General features: G+C 49.7%; 1 protein-coding gene across 3 annotated transcripts in view; it reads right to left on the bottom strand.

The window, feature by feature from the left end:
* Positions 1-16,293, bottom strand: part of LOC115335127 (discoidin domain-containing receptor 2-like) — a 63,407-nt gene extending 47,114 nt beyond the window's left edge. Inside the window, exon 1 of one of the 3 annotated variants that reach the window (XM_030000379.1) lies at positions 16,202-16,293. The gene's annotated coding sequence lies outside the window, so the exon portion shown is untranslated. Of the gene's footprint in view, positions 1-852; positions 970-15,965; positions 16,081-16,201 lie in introns of those variants that run through there. The other 2 variants (XM_030000377.1, XM_030000378.1) reach the window with 2 other exon arrangements.
* Between the last annotated feature and the right edge of the window lie 563 nt (positions 16,294-16,856).

The raw sequence follows: 16,856 nt of genomic DNA, 5'->3' as shown, positions 1-16,856 counted from the left end.
TGCAACAGCTCACCCGTTTGATTTCCTCAGGTTGGGGTCCCACAGGAGCGAAGTTCACTACTGCAGCTGTCAAGACAGCTGAGTGACATCACATTCTTCTCCTTTTCACTTAAAAATATAGAAACAGAGGGAAAATACAAAACTCCATACCAGAATGTGGCACTTGGGGGGAAGTAATTACCAAGGGTGACAGTGGGAACCTCACTGGCAGGTGACATTGCTAAGGCTCCATGGTGGCAGGACAAGCAGGACCATAGCAGATGGAGCCACAGCAACCGCTGACATGGCCACGGGGGCCAGCAGGCTGCGGGCACCCTGGGGAGACCACCCACACATGCCAGTACAGCACCACTGCAGGGCACAGCCATGGGGCTGCAAAACTGCTTTGGCTGCACAGCCCTGCAAAACCCTTCCACCTCCAGGACCAGCTGCTGCCGCTGCCCATGGCCAGGCTCTGCTGCAAAGCTACTGCTGCGGCCATTGGAGAGCCCAGGAGCGTGGCAGCCTGCAGCAGGCTGGGGCCACACTCACCTGGGTCACAAGGCCACTGGGATTTGAGCGGAACGTCACCTGGGGTCACCAGTATAAAGCCCCAGTTTAGGGGACCAGCAGCAAGGAACACAACAGCACAAGGAGACCGAAGAGCAGAAGTACTTTGCTGACCTGCCCATTGGGAAACACAGGTGCTGTCCTGCCTCCTGCAAGGAAGCTGCTTGGCAAGGGAAGCCCTGTGATGTCCCGTTTGGACACCCCAGCATGGGAAAGCATCCTCCTGGAGCCAGCAGCACAGGGCTGCAACAGCAGCACCGGGGCGGGAAGTGGATGCCAGTGATGTACAAGAGTGACACTCACTGGGACTCCACAGCAGGAAGCTGAGAAGCGGGGACGGCAGCAATTCAGCCCATTCTTCAAAGACTCCCATATGCTACACCAGGTTTCAAGCAGAAGAATCACAGCAAAGCATCAACAAAAGCAGCAGGTATTTGGGGTATTCAAAAGAAAAAAAGGAAGCAGACATCAACCACACTGTGCTCACACTAAGTCCCAACTGGAAAATACAGCTGCGAGCTGTAGGACACGGTCATACGTGCAATCAGATGCCACCTTGCTCCCATCTTCCTCCCTGCCTCTGTACCCCATCTCAGCCACACAATCCACCTCTGTACCAAGAACAGAAAACTATTTACGTTTTTCCCCCTTGGGTAATTTTTCCATGTTTGAGTGTGTTCATCAGCTCAGAGGGATGGGACAATCCCTAAGGCTCATACACGGTTTGGGACAGAAACACAGGACCAGCAGTATGATAGAGGTGGAAAGACATGAGACCCCTTCCTTGGGAAGCTCTACTCCAGGAGGGTGTTACTGATTGAGATAACGCACTTACAAGGCACTCCCCTGCCAAAATAAGGATGCCTGCCCTGTTAACAATGATGTACAGGGACCAAGCTGGATACAGGCCCCTGGGGTAAACTGGGACCAAAACAATTCCCTTTGGAGGACACAGGACAGTTTGTGACAGAAGGTACGTCTGGACATCCAGGAACAGGGAGTGCAGGAGGGACAGCAATAAAAGCATCAAAGCACATGCACATCACAGAAGCAACATCAAGGGTCTGGAGAAAGCTCCCCATTGCCCTGCGGCACCAGGAACAGCAATGGCCCAATTCGCAAACAGATTTGAGGAGCTCCTTTCCCTGGGGAGGCACAGTGCCGTGGCAGCACAAAGCACTGCTAGAAACTGCTGATCTTGCAGTTAGAGTCACCGTTGCCTTCAGCACTTCAATACAGAAATAGGCTCTCTGCTGGATGCCCTCTGAAATGTAACTTGATCCCACAGTATACATTCACTAATCAATCTAGGGATAAAGCAAAGCAGAAAACAGTCCTTTTTTCACTGGAATGAGCCCAAATATGCACAATAACAGTTCCCACTCAGAGCTATTACAAACCAAAGTACTTCAGAAAGTTTTGCATCTCACATCTCAGAGGGAGCATACTTCTGCAGTAGCATCATCGGTTCTCATATTGTGTATTTGAGAGACTTCCTAATGACCTCATAGCAGCACATGTGACCAGCAAGTCATCTTCTCAAAGGACTAGAAATAACATCAACAGACCCTGTTTTGGTTTTGCACAGAAAAACTTTCTGCAGCACGAGCAGGTTTCCAAACGGCAAGGGAGCAGAACCAGCTCAGGCTAGGGCTGGCATTTTTATAGTTTCTCCAACAGATTGTGTTTGGCTTTGGCAAAGATCAGTCCAATTAACAGATGAAGACCCATTAGCAGATACTAAATTCCATATACAAATTTAGACGCAAAAGCTTGTTTATCCCAATGCAGGACAATTTGGCTTTTTAAAGTGTCTATATGGTATCGTGAATCCCAGAAGTATTTCAAAAGTATTCTAAGACGAGGTAGGAGGTGGTCTCACAAAGTAGAAGATAACGCCTTGAAAATGTTTCAATGGGCTTAAAAGCAGGTTTTTTCTTCCAGTGCTTAAAAATAACCTCCTATGCTGAGCAGCAAAGCAGAAATTTGAAATTCATGGGTGATGAACTGGTGAGCTGTTCACACTGAAATCAGGAAGTTGCCTTTGGCTGTCCCAGAGCCACTGCCTGATGAGGTGGCATTGGGAGAAATAAATGAATGAACACCGATGAGCATGTTGATGCCAAGGTGAAGGCAACTAGACAAACAGCTCAACATGGCCTAATAGCCTTGAACAACTGAGCAGATTCCTCCTCTGTACTGAGCACAAGATTCTGGCAGAAGAAAAGCTACATAACCCCACTGTAGAAATGAATGTCAAGAGACATGCACCAGACCTGTGACTTGTGGCCAGAGAACTGCCCCAGTTACCAACAGTGAGATGGGAATACACATCCGAGTGAGAATAAGGAAAACACTAATTAGAATAGCACCTAAAAGCTTTTTCTGCCAGGCCCCTCCTGCAGCAGCAGCACAACAGGCTGCTCCAGCAATACCACCAGACCACCTGTCCTCCTACAGTGGCTCTGCTCCACAGTCCTTACACTCCTTGCCTTCCAGTCGCCTGCCTAGCCCAGCTGTGGCACGACCTTTATCCTAGGAGGCCATAGCAGGCCCGGTCATCCCAGTAAGCACCAATGTCTCATGACAGACAGGAGCAGGACATCACCTGAGTGGCCTTTGGTGAAGCAGTGACAAAGGACTTGAAGAGCATGGGACAATCCCACTAGGAGGCTGGAACTGTACAACATCCAAGCTTTTTATTCTTTCAGTGAGAGGTGGCCGAAGCCAGCTCCTGCCTTTCCAGGAACTTTTGATGCAACACAGAAGCCTGCTGTAAGAGTGCTTTGTTTACACCTAAAGCCCTCTTCTGTCCTTACCCATAGTGTGACAGTATGTTCACCCCCACCCTACCCCAACTAAACATCTGCTCAGCCTAGCTCTGCTAGTATCATCCTTCCACTGCAAAGAAATCCACTTCCATCCATAAACCTGGGAAAAGAGGAAAGCAGGGCAGAGCTTGGCATGGTGGGGAGGGCAAGTTTGGGACATGCATATGACATCCTCCAAGAAATACTGACAAACCACCCTTACATACAAGATGCTGACTAGAGCCATTCTGCAGGATAACAGAAGAAGGCTCAGAGATGACAACATACCACATGCGATGACATACAAACACCTGATGTGGGACAAACCCTCCCCAAGTGGTGTAAGAGACAACAGGGCACAAGGGGAACACCCACCCTCCACCACACACCTCCCACCCCATGCCAAGGAAGCCTTTCCTGCTCTGAAGAGAGATGACAAGTCCTCAAGAAGGCAAACACCACAGCAGTATGGTGTCTCCTTTGCCCCTCAGTGACTTCCTAAATCACCAAAACAGGCTCTGGTCCAGCCATGGGATAGACACATCCTCATGCCCCCAGAAGATAAAGTTCTGCAGCTGAGCCAGGCTGCTGGTTTCTGGGCACACAGGCAGCTGCTCAGTGAAGCCCTGTCCTGCTGGGACAGAGGAGCAGAAGAGGCCTCAGCATCACTTTGCCACCACAGCTCCTTCACCCAGGGATGAGAAGGGCTAGGGAGGTGGTAATGGAAGAAAAACGACTCCTACCCAGCCCCCAAAATTTCACTCAGAGCTTTAATACTACCAGGAAAGATCCAAGCAGCAGCAGCCTCTCATTTGCCCTGTTTTTTTAAACACCATGGTCCCCAGCTGCTGCATCATGGGCTGCCTCAAAGATGAGGATGAGATTAGAGAGAAAAAAGTAGTACTTATACCCCCAGGTCAGAACAAGTGGAGCGCAATCAATTTAGCTTTAGTTGTTGTAATGACAAAGCCTCAGTGAACATGTCATCCAGACAAGGAGTAACCTCCTGGCATAGAGCAGCGCTCAGCAAGGACACACTTGTAAACACTCTCCCTGGCCATCTTTGCTGGCGCAGCTGTGAGAAAGGGGCAGAGAAAACTATTATCTGCAAACAGACATCCCTCCCTATCCCTGGACACTGGGACCAGCCCAAGCAGGACACCTCCAGCCTTTCCGCTTTGCTCTCATCTGCACGATGAGCCAAGTACCCTCTGGTGTCCTGCAACAGCAAGCGCCGCAGATGAGAACTGCTGCCACTCCAAGGAGGGGCTCAACTCCCACGAGCTAGTAAGCCTCTGCTCTGGGCTTTTGACATCTAATCCCTGAAGCAGTTGATATATTCAGCAGACACAAGGCCTCTTTCAAAGCTGACCTTTCTTCTTGAAGCACTAGATAGTATCTAATGTCCTGAGCACTGTCCTTCACATGTTCCTCCCCCGCCACTGCAGTAGGCCAACTCTTTCTGCCCTCCATCCTTGTAACAAGTTTGGAGCAAGGAAGGCAGCGTAAGGACAGTTCTGACAAGCAGAGCTGCACAGGTCCCAGGGCTGCTGGGGACAAAGCCCTGCTATCTCACCTGCCATGGTACTTCCCCAAGTCTGTTCCTCTCCCCAGAAGTTTCCCCAGTGAATCTGTGTTGGCAAGTTTCACGTCAAAAACTACAAGCTGTGGGGACCTGAGAAGACCAATGTCTGAGTATTAATTCCAAATCCAGCTCAGAGAAAAGCTAATCAACTTCCTTCACTGGAGATTTTATTCCAGAGACATGGAGAATATGAACAGAAAGCCAAAGCAAACCATAAGCACTTGCTATAAGCTTCAGCAAGGAGGGACAGCATGTGGGAAGGGAGAGATTTGGCACCAGCCATTTGCTTTTCCCAGCAAGGGACACCAAACCAACTGAACCACTGAACGGGCAGAGCTCAGCTTGTGGCAGTGATGCCATTACAGCTCCTCTGCCTGCAACGCACAAAGACAGACCCCTGCAAAAATAAGTGGTGCATAGAACTGGTGGTAAAACAACAGCTGTAAGCCAAAAGTCAGCTCTAGCTGACATCCCTGAAGCTCTTGCTGTACAGCTGTTGCTCCAGGACCCTCTGGCCATACAACCCCAAACCTGACCTCTGCACTTTCGTCCAAAGCTAGCATGCAGAGAGCAGCTGACAACAGAAGTCACCACATTTCTGCGATTCCTCAGCAAGGACTATCATCTTCAAATAACCAGAAGACTGCAGAAGCCCACAGTCCCAGCCCTTTTCACTGGCTCTGGTATGGAAACAAAAGGCAGGAGCGTGCTCTCGGGTGTGCAGTTCAGATGGGCAAGATACCAAAGGGCCCCTCTGCACAGTGCAAGTGGGAATTTGTAACAAACCCAAGGACACTGCTGCTCACTCCACACCACCGGACTCATCTGACACAACAGCTAGTTTGCACTCTAACAAGAATACAACATGGATCTCCAGAGCGGAAGGCAGTGCCAAGCAAGATCACAACCAGCCCACAGGAGCTCTCACTTTCAGTGCCAGTGAAGCACGCGCATAATTTCTGAATCTCCCCATTGCATGAGGGGATGCAAAGTCTGGAGATGCAGCCAGATTTGAGTCTAGCAATGAGGCCTTGGCTAGGGAAGCTTCCACCTCCTCAGCAGCATCTTGCATCTCAGCCATCTCCCTTGCAAGCAAGGCCTCCTGGCCTAAGTAAGCATAAGGGTGTTGCAATCTGCAGTTTTGTCTGAAGAAATCCAGCCCAGCCCAGACGCAGCAGCAGGCCTCTGGTCTGGCCTGACTACATGCCATTCATGGACACCCACTGCGTCCAGAAGCTTGTGGCATTTCTGAAGGCAAGTTTACTTGTTGGATGTAGAGAGCTGTTATGTTCCCATTAATACCCAGGACCACGTCAGGCAACTTAGATGTGCACTCCAACAGCCACACTCATCTCATGACCTGGTATTTTTTCTGAAATAAATGCAGCAGACTCTGGGGAAAACCCTCTCCTCCCATTGCAAGGGGCTGAGGAGGTTAGACAAAAGGCAACTGCATGCCTTGTGTATGTGTGGCCTCAGCCTGGGCACACAGCTGGCCGGCACTGATCCTACACTCAGCCTCAACGCGAAGGATGCTTGCAGTGCTCATCCTGTGCCTCCTGACAAGCCCTGCTCATATCTGGGCAAACACCATGGCTAATACTGAGGGGAACACCCATGTGCTCATTCCAACAACGGGATACACCCTACAAGCACTGCTTCACCTGTAATATCCCGTGCAAACATAAGAAAACCATCTAACAGGATCCCTGCCTTTTCCTGCAGAAACAGCCCTAGCGTCTGCTCATATTTCCCATACTAGCACGGAAAAGACAGAAGGATTCAGATACATTACACGTTACATTATTAGCCCTACTGGGACACTTCCCAACAGTTCACTTAAATGTTTTTAAACCTGCAGGATGAGGTAATTCAAACCTAAATGCATAACTGACACTATGAGGTGGTTCACTAGGTACAACTCTCAAGCAAAAGCAAACAAAAGCTGATCCAGCATGGTACACTGCTCCATCCCTGGTCATTTTCAAGACTTGGCCAGACAAAGCCATGGCTGAGGCGATCACATGCTGGAGACAGTCCCACTTCAAGCAGGAGGTCAGGCTGAAGACCTCCAGATGTCCTTTCCAACCAGTATTTCCATCATTCTGTGACAGAAAATGAGAAGAGGCAGAATAATTATTGCCAACAGTTCTATGAGAGACTTGCATCGAGTTTCTCTGAAGAGATCTTTCTAGATTATATTAAAAGCTTGGTTAAAGATATCAGCACTGACACAATCAGGGCTAATTCTGTACTGGTAGGGATACTGCAGTACCAGTATCTGTGCCTTGATGTATTGCACGGGTCTCAAACAGGGTCACTACACTGCACCAGACCATCCTTGCACAAATTAACACCCGCCATAAGAGATTTCTTTTTGGCATTTAACTTCAGCTATGTATTCAAATACAAAAGCTTGCAATAATTCCAATAATACAGGTTAAAAGCAAGACAGCCAATAGCTCTCAAGACATTAGAAGCAACTAGAAAAATCATTTCCCTCTCTAAGTCTTCTCAGAAGCACTGCTGCTCTTTGGTGTCCTTCCAGCGCTGGGAGGAGGCCAAAAAATGCCATAGCAGAGACTGAACCACATCTAATCACTGGTGGGTGCAGTCCTCAGGGAGAAAGCAGCATGTCTACATGAGGTGCTTTGTCTGGAGGGTGATGGGGAAACAGCAGCAGGCACCGAGATGAAAGAGGGTCGCTGGCCACCCGAGAAACTGCCATCAGTGCCATTCCTCCCAGCTATCTGCCCATGGTGCTGCCAGGACTGACCCATGGGATCTGTACATGGCACTGGCCAGCAAAGCTCATTTTCTCGGAGTAAAGCCCTGGCCAGGTTGTCCCAAAACATGAAAGAAAATACAAGATTGCTGCTAGCTAAGTATGTAGATGGATGGCGTCAAACTCGTGGAAAGAGGAAGGACACTTTGGGAAGTTGGGTCATTTGAATAATATCCATCGCAATCCAGACAAACGCAAAACACATGCACTTAAAAACAAAGTCCACGAGATGAATTTACAGCGTTGGGACCCTTGTCCAGGGAAACAGTGAGGGAGCTCACTGCATGGCTAGCTCGGCTAGTCTGCTGATTTGTTCTCTTCAGCAGCTGAATCATAGCACACATGGCCAACACCTCATCCCAAACAACACCATGGCGTTGGAGGCTCGCACTGCACATGTTCTTACAGGCACCTCCAGCTCAGCTCCACTATAAATGCAGAAATGAAAGATAAACATTCCTGGAAGATCACATTACCCACCATGAAGATGTGACAGCTTGTCAGGAACAGTAGAAACAGCCTGAGCTCAGTAAAAAGCACTCATTATAGTCTGACATTTGCATATCAGAGAATACTGGTACTCCAGCTACTTCTGCTACAAGTTTGGGGGTTTTTTGTTATGGTTTTGTGTTTTGTTGGTTTTGTTTTGGTTTTGGTTTTTTTTTTTTTACTTTTTGACAGGCAGAAACAAACAAGCACAAATGAAATAAAAAAACAGTAACACAGATGGACAACAAAACCTGACACTTGGCTAGTTTAGCTCTCCACAAGAAGGCAACACAAATAACTGATACCACTACCAAATGATACATGCAACAAAAACATGCCCAGTTTCTCATCCTTCAAGGAAAAAGAGCTGCAAACACAGTGTGCTCTGCAGGCTCTGTCTCTGTATTTGCTTGTTCTTCAGCAGCTCTTCGTTACTGATGGGTGGAACGTTTTTACACCTTAAATGCTATTCCCAGAGAAACTGAACTAACTTCTCATTTTCACTGCATAAATTCATCTGGTTGGAAGAAAATACCCCACCCTATTCTTCTGGCCTCCAGATCGCAGCTGGCAGACTCAGGACATAGGACAGTCCTGGGGAAGAAACACAACTGTTTACTTTGTCTGTTCCTCCTCTTGTCCTCTCACCCTCTCCTCCATCCCCCATGGCACATATGAGCTGATCATCTCACTACCATCTCTTGACAGGAGCTGACTTGTTTCAGGTTCATCAGGCACTGGAGCTCTGCACTGCAGAGCTTTGCAGACAGATTTGGGCACAGTACCCAAGCATCAAAAAAGGAAAGTCAAATCAGGTCAGAAGAGCATCATTCATGCTGGGAGCCCTTCCAAGCAAACACCCAGAGAGCTGCTGCATTAGGAGCGAACAGGCCCCAAATCCAACTTTTGGAATAACTCCACCCAGTTTAATTCCTTGCTCATGCATTCTGCAAGCATTAGTTCTGAGTGGGCTGTTTTTTCGACAGCTCCACACTTGAAGCTTCATGGACAAAACAAGGTTTAGGCAGCACTCTTCAGGGTACAGATCATCACCTCCCATGTGTACACACTGCTCGACCCAGCCGGTGGCCCCGGGATGATCATCAGCCAGTCTCCAGGTGGACGGACAGCCCGTGAACAGACCCAGCAGGATCCCATCCAGGAACAGGGAACAGCATGAAGAATGAAATGGTTGAGCTGCTACGAAAAATATACCACCTCACTGCAATCTGTCAGAGCAACAAGAGTTTTACCAGTTCTTTTCATTAAAAGAAGGATCCTGGGATTATTAGCCAGTCAGTAAGGGCATAGAACCAAAGCAACTTATGTTCACAACTATATTACCTAGGGAATAAAATAATACAACACAAAGTAGGTATTTTAACTTGCATTGTACTACACACTCACAAGGATGCCAAATGAAGTTTGATGAGCCTGCATATAGGTGTCTTCCACTTCCATGTGCTTGACTTTCCACCCCTATAAAATACTTGTGTGAAGTTACGCATTGGAAAGAGCTTCTGATAAACTCCCATGGAGCAGGCATGCTTAAGTCTGCAGCATAGTGACAGGAAAAAAAAATACCACCAAGCCTGTGCTCACCTGTAAGATCTGTAAGATGTACTTTCAACTATTTGTTTCAGAAAGCAAGCTCACAGGAGTGACCCATAGAATGAGACTCCCTTACAGGCAGAAGAACACTGATGTGGAGTGGTAGGAGGTTTAATACATCTTGCCTTATACATTGCTCTCTTCAATTTGCATAAAATGTTGGTGAATTTCAAGTTTGGAATTTGAAATTTTCCCTGCCCAGTCTGATTCCAATTTTTATTTTTTTAAAGAGAGACTGGGAACAAGTGGTTCCTTGGCTCCTATTTCCATAATCAATGTTAGTAAAACTCCCCCCCCCCCCCCCCCAATGTGTTTTTGCATAACTAATGCCTTCTTGATTTGGAAGAAGTAATTTTAGGTACAAAGAGGCACCGGCGTCAGGAAGGTGCCTTTCTATCTTGCCTGTGAGAATGGGTTGTACTTTAAGGCTACTGGCCACAAAAGTTTTTAGCTTGCTCCCCTATGCTGGGAATACCACCCAACATCACCTTAGAACAGCTTTGCTTAATTTTCAACATTCTTGAATGATGGCTGTGATTATTTTGGAAGAAGAGGCCTTTCTATTAAGGACACCTTAACCCAGCTGCCATCAAGAGAATGGAAAACATCCCTTTTGAGAGGGACCACAGATTGGTGGGATCCTCTGCAGCAGAACATTAGCATCAAGTCTTCCCTGCTCAGAATGTTCTCATGCATTAACAGAAAAAAATATCATCAATTCTACATAAATTCCTTTGCTGAAGCCAGCAGAAAAATGTCTGTGGAATTAAGGCAGATGAGAGCCTTCCCTCGCTTGGGCTTATCCCAACACCACACACACTAAAGAGAGAAACAGAGCTAAGGAAAGATGAAATACTTCCTTGCTATCTCCTGTTGCTGTCCAAGCAACAGGACCCAGCACTTTAGAGCATCCCTTGGTATCCTTCATATTTAGAAAGCTCGTTGGAGCACAAAGCTGTCCTGAAGACGGATACTTTCACAGTCTCTAGTGTTTTGTATGTGCCATGAGGACACTGGGCATGTGACTTGTGTGTTAAAACTTTCTGGCTCACCAGTCTAAGTTCAGATTCTTTCCCTGCAAAACACACTGCATGATCTCATCTGCAAGCAATCAGCCTGAGAAATCAGCTTGTTAAAGGAAGCTTCTAGGAAAGGAGAGATGTCTCTGGAGAATTTGGGGGCCTATATAATTTTAACCAGTTTGTTAAACCCCAGCTGCTCTTCTCCCCATTGGGGTCACACAACCAAGAAACCATTTCTCCTCCCACACAACTCCAGACAGCGGGACAGTTTGCCAACACCTAACTGGAGCATCACACTTTCATTCTCCACAGCCTGAAAGCACTCACATTTTCATGCAAACTCATTTTAAGCAGGCGCTGGAAGAACACAAGAACAAACTCAGAGCTGCAAGTTCAGTAGCATCCAGAAAAGCAATCCATTAAACATGCAACGGTAGTGACCTGGACACGTAAGACACAATATTTTCTTCATTTCTGGATATGTATATCAGCATTTCCCCACAATTATCATCTGGGCCCTAGACACGCACCCAGAGAGAGGAATGACCAGTACAGTGGGAGCTCTGAAGAGGAGTAAGGGAACAAACAATAAGCTCCCCAGAGAGCCAGCTTTACCCTGAGATTGCTTGAAGTGATGTAACAGAATTTTACCTAATTTTCTGGTGACGCTGCAGGAGCATCCAGAAGCCCTATACTCCCTCTCCCTGTGCTACATCCCCACAAGGCAACATCCTTCCCCTCCCAGTGAAAACCTTGGGGAAGCACAAGCACTGCAAAGAGTGTAGGAAATGAAGTGCAGCATTTGATTCCCAGACTACACTCTCAGGTTGTCTTTGCAGGGACAGCTGCACCTTATTCCTTTTTACTCCTGTGGTGAGTAGAACAAGCAGCACAACTCTTGTGCCTGCAAACTCAGTCACTTTTGCACCCCCTGAGCCTTCAGAAGAAGGACCACCACTCCTGCACCCCAAAGGGGAAGGAGGGAAAATCAGATCACAATCCTGCCTTTCTTCACTTTCTTCCAGGCAAGCTGTCACATGCTGCATTAGCTGCTCTCAACAGCATCTCCCAGGCAACCCTTTCTTAGCTGCCCCCAGTTGGTCATTCAAGTACTTTGAAAGACTTTCCTTAAAACTCTTCCATAGAAATCACTGTTTAATGTTCAACACAGAACACAGGAGGAAGAAAAAAAAAAAGCTAGCTTGCCTCTAACAAAAGAGATCAGGAGGACTGAACCCTTGGCTCTTCCCAGCCACGGATTATTCCAAGCGAAGCGATTATTCACCACTTCCAGCACCTATTTTCAGTTCAACTTGCAAAAGTAACTGTTATGAAACAAACAGAAGGAAGCAAAGATCAGAGTGGAAAGGCAACACACATTTATTACCATGAGAGCAGAGGATCAAGTTAACTGCACTGGGCTCTCCTTCAATTTGTATCTTACTACTTTTTAAAAAGATTACCTACGCTTCAACCCACAGTGCTTGAACCCACCATGAGAATCGCTGTGAGGGACTTTGCCCTGTACAATGCAGGATGACAGAGTCATGGTGAAACTGTTTTGGTCAACAGTGGCACCTTCTAGCTCCAAATGAGGCTCTGAACCTCACAGCAATTTGAAATATTGCCCTAAAGAGCTTTTTGCTCTCTGTGTCTTTAAGAAAGAAACACATAGCTCTGTTTGACTGCAAACATTCAGGCTAAACAAAATGTTATGAGAAAAAAGCTCTCCAAGTTTTTTTACTGCCTAGCCAAGTTCCTAATTTTACTAGGTTAAGAGCAGACACCCCCACCCAAACATATGTCCCACTACTAAAATCAAGGTACAGGACAACCACCCCCTGAATCCCTGGGAAACCACATCTCAGAAAATTCAAAGCATAAGCTGGGGGGGCAATATTGAAGGGCTCAGCTGCTACCTCCTATAGTGCAGCTTCTCAACCAAATCATGAAGGGGAAGAAGAAAAAGGAGACTTTCCAGCTCAAGTTCCAACTCCTTTTTAAAAATCAGTTTATAACCACTAAAATAAACACTGTAAGAACAACTGTGCAGTAACTGGGAACCTGCAAAAACAGCTGCAGTTTAAGAGCAGCTCAGGCAACGTCTGGCAAACACCAGCAGATACAAACGGCCCAAGGGGATGATGGCAGGACATTTGGGGAAATGAAACAGTGAATTTCACCCACGGGCTCACTGAGAAACTGCCTAAAGTTGATCCAGCCAAGGCATGCTGCGCAGAAGCAGCTATTCCATCTGTGCTTTTCACCACTGTGGTGGGCATTTGCTCCCTGTTAAATCTGCCTCTCTCCCAAATTCCTCTCTCCTCCTGGATACCCAGGCCTCTCCCACGTCCCTAACTGCCCTGTGCTGTCTTAGGCCAGCCGAGAGCATCCCAGTGGGCCTGGCTTGAGAGATTCAGAGTGCGGCTGCACCATTCCCCCAGTACATCACTGGGTTGGGCATGCTGCTCTCTGCACTGGTCTCCCACTTGGCAGGGGCTCTGGGCTATCACTCTGCTACCGAAATGCCTTCTCATGGGACACTGCTGGTCCCTCCAGGGCACAGACCCCCACTGCAGCCAAACTCCCCAGGAAACAGCCACCTCAAAGAGAAGGAAGGGCAGGAAACCCAGAACAAGCGGAGTACTCCAAGACACCAGTTCTTGAATATTTCAGTTGTTCTGAAGTCACTCTAGGACGCCTTCAGAAGAACAGCAACCACATCAGATGGTGCAAACTGCAGCAGCAAGTAGCACATCTGAAGGAAAGCCACACAGAGTCCTACTGCTACTTCACCTTTGGACTCCAGCCAAGACAACTCCCCAGTATTTGGAAACTCAGGAGACTTTCTGACACTTTCTCCTGAATGACTATTTAGAACTGGAGATCCAAATCTCCACTCAGTGTTATCCAAGGAGCTACCTCAAGCCTCGATAGACAGCCACATGCTTTGAACATCCTCCTTTGCTGCAAAGTTGACAGTTCTCAATTACACCCAGTTCTAGTTGTTCTTGACTCTCCATCCCTCACCACGGACCTATGCTCTCTATGGCCAAGCTTGTCATTGCGCACAAAAAGCAAATTCAGGAAAGATACAACAAATAAAAGTCTTTCTGGACAGTGAATTGAATGAGAAAGATGAAAGCCCCTGGGAAAGGCAAGGAGCCTGCTCTGGGGGAAGAAGCAGGTCACCTAGGCAATTCCCAGGGGAGGAAAAGGACAGGGTCTCACATGGACCACTCCTAAAAGTTTAAAATGCTACAATTTTGAAACTGCAGCCTACCACCATCAGAAGGCCACAGATCACTCGCTGGCAGCAAAATAAAGCTCACACCCCCTGACATCTGCCCAGGGGACAAGCACACACCTGGGTAATAGATTTAAGTCTTCTTAAAATACAATTACTTTCCTCAATTATACACCAGAGGCCAGAATCTGCAGGCTGAGCAAGCCACGAGCGGCATGGCAGCTAATTCACAAAGAGCTTCTCTTGATTTCGACAGCCCACATTACCCAGACTATCAGACTAAACGGACATCGGAGCCTTTCTAATTTTACGGTCCACAGAGAGAAGGCAGGAACGGCTGATGAATGAGCAGCAAGGCCTCTCTGCCCACACACGACACTACTTCTGGCTCCACAACTGGAGAACTGCTGCTACATTTTTTTTTTTTTTAAAGAACTTTTTTTTTTTTTCTTTTTTCAATGGAGTCAGTTGAAGAGAAAAAGAAGAGCTCGGCATTTTAAGCCGAAGTGTTTCAAAATGTTCGTTTACCTTTCAACCTCAAAAGAAGGGAAATATAAGCAAAACAAAATCTCAGTCACTCCTTCATAACATTTTTCGCTTTCTGCCTTGAACAAAGCAAAGCACCCTGAGCTCCATTTGATCACTTTTTCTGTTCTTTCCTCTTCCCCTTTGGCTTACAAGATTCCACTGGAGAAGCTAACGTGAAATAGTACCAGATTCTTATATTTTATCTTTGCCCAATTCCGTGCCACGCCCCCCCACCATTAAAGAACATTTAGAAGCCAGACCAGCCAAAGAAACAGAAAGCCAGCACATCCAGCACAAAAAGGAAGAAAGGGAAAAAAGCATCAACGAACAAGAAATTGAAATAGTATCAACCAGAAAAGCCCAAAATAAGTTTAAAAGCAAAGTTTTCCCACAGAGGTCTGCTTAAGGAAAAAAAAAAAGGAAAGCTCTTTCTTTCATAAAGGGAAAAAAATCCAAGCAAATGAAACCATCAGCCAGCACAAGTGTCTAACTCTCACGCTTGCGAGGAAAAACCGGATCTCGGGACCTGAGCGTAACTAACACCATCATTCCACACCGCAGCAGCGCAGTTTACTCCCTCCTGCCCGTTTACTCACACCTTGCACAGCCCCAGCAGCTGCTGGTAGGGCCACAAAGAACCTGCCTGAAAGCTGATCCAGCTGCAGGAAAGAAAAAGAACAACAAAAAGGCCCGGTGCGCTCGCAGCTGGCGGCAGTCCCTGCTCTGGGTCGGTGCCTGGCCGCAGGGACCTCGGTGCCAGGGGCCCAGAGGAGCCGGGCAGCAGGGTCTGGGTCCCGGGCAGCGGGCAGGGGTAACCCGCACGGAGCGGAGAGACAAAACCCGGCATCACCTTCTACCTGCGGAGAAACCCTTGATGCAGCCCGCTCCTGACGGTGGCAGGCGAAAAGGCCTAACAAAGACAGTACACCCCGTAAGTACTGCTGGCAGCGTAAATTAAAAAGGTCTCTCGCTGCATGTAACTGCCTTAAACCACCGAACTGTCCCGAGCAGCTTTTCCACAACCTTACGGGCTCTTGCACACACCAGTGAGTAAAACCAAGTGCTGCAACTCACAGCGGTAACCGCAGCCAAGCACAAAACGGGGTGCCCCGGTTTTGGGGGGGGGGGGGGGGGTGGGTGGAATCGGCAACCCCGTCCCACCTCCGGCGAGCGGCCCCTGCCCACCGTGGGCGGCCGCGGGCCGCAAAAGCCGGGGAGAGGGGGCGGCCCGGCCGCGGGGGCGAGCGGCGCCTGGGCCGCAGGGACCCCGCCGAGCCGTCCTCGCTCGGGCGCTAGTCCCCCAACACCCCCGGGTGGCCGAAAGCCCCGCCGGGTTTACCGAAAGGCGCTCCGGGAGCGGCTCCGAGCTCCTCCCGCACCTGCGCCCGCCCCCGGCGGCCGAGCACGGGGCGGAACCGCGGCGGCCCCGCCGCACCCCCAGCCCCGCCGAGCGGCCGGACGGGCCCGCGGGCGCCCAGCGGGGCGGGGCGGGGCCGCCGCCCCGGGCAGCGCCTCCCCCGGTGGCGGCGGTGGCGGAGGAGGGCGGGGTGGGGCCGGGCGAGCCGCCGCGCTTACCTGAGAGACCGAGCGGCGGCGGGCGCGGGCGGACGGGCGCGCTGCATCACGGCCCCCTTCCGGCCGCCGGGCGGGCGAGGGCGGGGGCGGCCGCGGCCGCGGCCTCGCCGCTCTTAAAGCGACAGCTCTCCGGGGCGGCGGCGGAACGGGGCTGGCGGGGCGCGGCGCGGCGCGGCTCTGCCGGCCGCCGCTGCGGGGCCTGCCGGGCGGCGTCGCCATGGCAACGCGGCGCGGAGGGCGGGAGCCGCGACTCGCTCGGCGCCGGGCCGGGGCCGCCCTGGGGAGCGGCGGGGCGGCCTGTGGTCAGCGCCGTGACCCCGTGTTCTCCGTGTGCCTCGGTGCCCCTCCACGTCCCCGTGTGCTCGGGGCGGTGCTATGTCCCCGAGTTCCCCGTGTGCCTCAGGGCGGTGCCCCCATGTCCCCGTGTGCCTCAGGGCTCCGCCATGTTCCTCTGTCCCCCGGGAACCTCAGGGCTGAGCCATGGGCCGGCGTACCTCTGCGCTCCACCGCGTCCTTGTGTGCCTCAGGGCCCCGCCACGTCCCCATGTGCCTCAGGGCCGAGCCGAGTCCCAGTATGGCTCAGGTGTCCTCGTGTGCCTCAGAGCCCTGCCGTGGCGGCGTGTGCCTCAGGGCTGAGCTGTGTTCCCAGGTGACC

Source organism: Aquila chrysaetos, chromosome 24, assembly GCF_900496995.4.
Source record: "Aquila chrysaetos chrysaetos chromosome 24, bAquChr1.4, whole genome shotgun sequence".
Classification (NCBI taxonomy): Eukaryota; Metazoa; Chordata; class Aves; order Accipitriformes; family Accipitridae; genus Aquila; species Aquila chrysaetos.
Note: the sequence above shows the minus strand (reverse complement) of the source record. Positions and strands in the feature narration are given on the sequence as shown.